The following is a 5,695-nucleotide window of genomic DNA, read 5'->3' as shown; positions in this document are numbered from 1 at the left end:
ACAGGTGGAGTACGAAGTGAGACATGCACAGCAAGCAAAGCCAGTTACATCTCTTTGAACTGCAGCCACCGCAGGACGTGACTAGAATCCGGCTCTGCCAAATTCTACACACAAAACAAGGTGACAGCGGGCTCTTCTCGTTTCTCGATTTTGTGCAGCCTCGCCTCCTCGGTCCTCAATCCTTTGGCTTGTGACCCGGAAATTGATCTCAGTGCTCTATATTCAAGGACGTCCCGATTCCGAAAAGTCAATATGAGGAAAGAGGAGGGTTGCCGGCGGAGTTCTAATTGCGGACATGCCAAAGTAACCTTTGCAGAAAGTCTGTTGGCACCTGTGACCTATACAAAAAGTGTAAAAATGGACAACTGATGCAGCTATATTTATTTGACATTGTTTTAAATGGCAGCTCCATATGCGAGGATGTCTCCTTTTGTTAAAGGCCTGTTGACTCATCTCTTCTCTCCTTGCGTCTCTTCCAGGATTCTTTCGCTCGCATCTCTCATAGGCAGGATGCGAGGAGAGAAGACGAGGGAAGGAATCAAGGATGCCACGAATCTTATGAGTTGCAACTGAACGTTCAGTTTAGGTCAAAGGACTTGTGACCTAATCACACGTTAGCTTTTTGACTGGAAACTTCTTTTCCCTTCCTTCATCAAGACTTGAAAAAACAAGACTACAGTTACTGCTGTTCATATATTATTATAATTGTGGTGCTTATGTCCGTTGTATGGCATTGCATCTTGAATATCTTCCCATTATGTTAAATATTAATGTTCTTCACACCTCAAAACTGTTTTATGTTAGTCAGTGGAAATAATATCTCTGAAATCTGTATCTAAGTCTCTTTCTTTGAAAGAGAAACCAATACATTTGTTTCTTTGTATGTCTGCATATGTATGCAATGCACTTACAGTATTTGTTGAACTTTCTTGTAATACATACAAGTTATTAGTTTGAGAAAGAAAACTGATGATCTAATTTAGTCAGTACAGTTAAAGAGTTATCGCCCTCTTAGTACTGAAATAATAACTTAATTCAAAGAAGAACTTCAGAGAATTACACAGAACAGTGGCAGACATCTTATAAGAGAGTGTAACATGTACAGTCCAACACCTTACTTAAGCAGTAAGGGGCCAGAGGCAGTACTGTATCGTCAATAATGTACTGTTCAAGGGTGTTGTGGGTGGCAATGTTTGCTTTTTATTTGTTAAAATGTTTTAAAATGACTTGGCCCAGGCATAGTTTTGAAGTGTGGTTGTCTGCGGCACCTCTCTGTCGTCAGTGTATTAGTATAGATGACAGTTGGCACGCCCCCAGTTTAGAAAAGCGGCAGCAACACATTGTATTTCTGCCACGTAGTGATGCTGTTAAAGTAATATTGACCTTTCATGTTGTTGTGGCACTGGAAGTCATGTTTGCAACAACAGGTGTGAAGGTGCTAAATATGCCCGGTGACTGCATAAATAGAGTTTAAATCACCAAAGTGGAAATGTCATGGCTGAGGCCAAACGGAAAAAAAAGACATCAGAGCATTGTTAGTCTTTCCAAATGGACCGAGGGAAACTGCTGCATTTCCCCTCACGTGCGCTCCCATTGATCCTTACCGACCTCTAAACTGAAAGGTTAAGAGCTAATCATATCGATAACTCATTGGCTCTATCGATTCTGCTCTGGAGTTAATTGGCAGTTACTCATTCAAGTTTCCACTAATTAACTGCATTAGAAGCATTACGGTGTCGGCTTTCGCAGTGGCGGAGACTGCGCTTGTTATTATGGACTCGCTAATTGCCTCTGGTGAAGCCTCCTCATTACCTGCACAAACAGCCGCAGAAAGTCTGGCAAGGTGCAAGCGAGCTCGGTTGAGCAAAGGGCACCGATGGGTCGAGTCACTTTTTATCATCACAATCAACACTGGCTGTTTGTAATCAAAAGGCACAGCGTGGGCGCAGCCAAGGTATGTCAGGACATCCTCTAAATGTGCACTAATTAGAAACAATGACTGACACGAGGAAAACAGCCTGAGGCGCCATCTCACAGCGTGTGCTGTTTTTTTTTTTTTTCTATAGAGGATAGCTGTGCTACTTTTACCTTTTTGTTTTTTTCTTCCGGATATATAATGCTTGCTTTTGCTTCGGCATACAGCAGCACATTTCCATGGCTGTATTGACGCTCTCATCCATTCCCTCTTGCCATGCTGTGTCTATATTCATCCAGATCTCTTGCAGATCTTCTGCAGAGTCTAGGCACCTCATCCATATAATTGTACATTCTTGCAATGAAAGAACCTTAAACACACATATTGTGTTGGTTTTTGTATGATAAAGCGGTTTAACAGATGCTCCATATTACATAAACCTCTGTATGACACGTAGACATTAGAAGACTGTTTTCCCCTTTTGTTTTTTATTTTTAGCACATCACTGACTCATTGAGTTACACAATACATTCCATTTAAGTCAGGTGCAGCATGATTCAGGTTTGAGACTGACTTCAAAAGGAAGTTTTGTTCAGGCTTGGTGAATTATTAAAGAAACATTGTGACACATACTGGAAATAGCATACATGGTGATTATATGACTGTTCTTGAAATTCAAAAGCAGAACAATGTGAAAGGAGCACAGATGCATATGTCGCTGTCATATAGTGCTTCATACAGTGTGTCTCTGTCATACACTGTTTCACACCAATTGCACAACCTGCTGCGGGGCTGTCGCCTGAGGCAAATAAACGAAAACATGACAGAAACTGCGTGAGCCAAAACTGCTCGAAAACAAACACAGTTTCCATTCTATCACAGACTTCAGTGATATTGTGTCTGTGGGTGGGTGTTACCTGGCAGTGAGCAGGATGGGATCAGGGGCTGGTGTAGCTTCTGAGCCCAATGGAGCCAGGGAGGCCATATGCACAGGCTGAGGGGGGCTGAGCCACAGAGACCTAGTCCTGTGGTCAACTGCTCAGGCCAAACTGACAGACCATATGGAGATAAATAATGGGTGTTTTTTCCCAAATAAACTCTGGACTCACTCGGCATGGTTCAGTGGCATGTGAACAAGAATTGATGACTTGACTTTGCTTTGCTTTCCAAAGGTATTCACCAAACGACAAGCACTGGCTGCTTAACTTCATTCTGAAATTAGCATTCACATTCTTAAGGACACCATCAAGGTCATTTGGCGTTAGAAAACCCAAATTGATCCACTGAGCTCAGACCAAAAGTTTCAGGGAAAGTCCAGTAAAGGCTGTTTTTTTTTTTTGACAGTTTGGCGGGCAACAAAGCAATGCACTTTACCAGGCCAGCCATGTCTGCAAAGAAACTACACATGCATATACTGTTACATGTATTAGTAACAACATACTTTGTGTGCACACACATGCAAACATACTGAGAAACACGGTCACAGTGCAAGATCTGTGACAGGCTCCAGCAGCTATGTAGTAAGCTCTGACATCTAAAAATGCAGAAAAGCTGGATAATTAAATATGAAAAGAGTTACCGGTTACTGTAATAGTGTACAGCTATAGCATATGTGACTGGCAAATGCCCTTATATTGTTTCCAGGTTCATAACTGCTGATTTTTCAAAAGAAAAAAACAAAAGCGCAAAAAAAAACAAAAAAAACAGGAAAAGTTTTTTTTCATTGCCATTCTGTTCTACAAAGCACTGCAATAATCTTTGCAGGCCAGTTGAACTGGTGTTACAATACTGCATGATAATAAGTGGCCCATTAGGAGCATTGGCGAGAGGTACCACACTGTGCCGCTGTGACAGACGGAATAATCAAGATGCCCGCTTTGGCAGTATTGGAGCTCTGCTGCTTTGGGAAAATAGTCAATTCTGAATGAGATGCTCATCCGTGTGCACATTGTGTGCGTGTGCGTGTGTGTGTGTGTGTGTGTGTGTGTGTGTGTGTTTGTGTGTGTGGCTGAATAGATTGAATTGCCATTCCCAGATTTGGGGACCATGTGGACCTCATATCTTCAGTAACGATTAGATTTCTGGTTATTTTTACATTTGAATTGCTTGTATTACATGCTGGACTTGTTTAAACTGTACAGTGCATTAACTCCAAGACTGAAATAAATATTAGTGTTCATATTTTTAGAATCATGCAATGATGAGAATGGTTCACCGTGTCTTTTTTACATGCTCCCTAAAAGGGCAAAAAAAACACATTTTGATGAGATGTAAACCGAGGCTGACCAATCTGAGTGAGTCAAGTTCATTGAGTGAAACACACATGGCGTTACTAATGGTAAGTACAAGCAAGATGAATGAGAAAACCTGACAACATCTGTCCCACTTCCAATCACAGTACAACATGATTGAATGTGTTGGCCGCTATAATATGTGTATTATCAGGGCTCAGAAAAAATAGAAACCGGTGTCAAAAGTCACAACATTTAAATACAATTTAGTTGGAGTGCCAGTGAGATGGAGAGGATTAAAGCCATTATTCATGAAAGTACAAATGCAAACATTGGCGCAAGTGTACGTTTCTTTGTATTGGAGAAGCGTATTTATCTGGGAAAATAATCCAACCATAGCTGCCATTTCCAGGAGCGTTTGAAAGAATCCTATTTCACACTCACAGCCTGTCAGTATTCATCTTTTGGCCCGGCAGTATCTCTTTGCCGCACTTTTTCTGAAAAGAATTTCTGCAGCTATGGATCATTTAATCCGGAGGTGTGGCTATACAAGACAAGTCTGCAGCTAACCCTGGCCTGGCTCCATGAAAAGGTGAGAAAACCAGGGGGAGAATGGTTTCCCAAAGATCAATAAAGTAATATCATTTTATTGGCATTCATGTAAGAACTCACAGATCTACAGCTATACCGTAACAAGAGTCAAAGCGCCCTGTTGAAGCAGTTTAATGGGAATTGCTGACAGTGTTTGTCTCACTTCACATTACATTCTTTGCCAGCGACAGCTCAAGCTTCAGCAGATGTAATGACAATAATACGGTACCCATCGCAGTCTCCTGCGGCGGGTTCTTTTGACCCACTCATGGTGTTATTTTGCAGTGCATAAACAACTCTGGCATTCAGAAATATTACCTCTTGCTGAGTAAAAGAGATGGGCAAACATGAGGCTGTCTAGCAGATGCTAGCATTTTGAGTTGGCACCCTGTGACTGTCGATGTTCTCTCTCTTTCTCTGACTGACTGATACGCTTGTGTTGTAAAAAGTAAGAAGCTCTTCCTGCGAAATGTCAGAGCTAACTCTTCCTGCTATATGTCAGAGCTAACTCCTCCTGCTATACGTCAGAGCTAACTCTTCCTGCTATATGTCAGAGCTAACTCTTCCTGCTATATGTCAGAGCTAACTCCTCCTGCTACACGTCAGAGCTAACTCTTCCTGCTATATGTCAGAGTTAACTCTTCCTGCTATATGTCAGAGTTAACTCTTCCTGCTATATGTCAGAGCTAACTCTTCCTGCTATATGTCAGAGTTAACTCTTCCTGCTATATGTCAGAGCTAACTCTTCCTGCTATAGGTCAGAGCTAACTTTTCCTGCTATATGTCAGAGCTAACTCTTCCTGCTATATGTCAGAGCTAACTCTTCCTGCTATATGTCAGAGCTAACTCTTCCTGCTATATGTCAGAGCTAACTTTTCCTGCTATATGTCAGAGCTAACTCTTCCTGCTATATGTCAGAGATAACTCTTCCTGCTACATGTCAGAGCTAACTCTTCCT

This window comes from Clinocottus analis, unplaced genomic scaffold (assembly GCF_023055335.1).
Source record: "Clinocottus analis isolate CAN_PGR_092001 unplaced genomic scaffold, fCliAna1.0.p SCAF_5, whole genome shotgun sequence".
Classification (NCBI taxonomy): Eukaryota; Metazoa; Chordata; class Actinopteri; order Perciformes; family Cottidae; genus Clinocottus; species Clinocottus analis.
Note: the sequence above shows the minus strand (reverse complement) of the source record.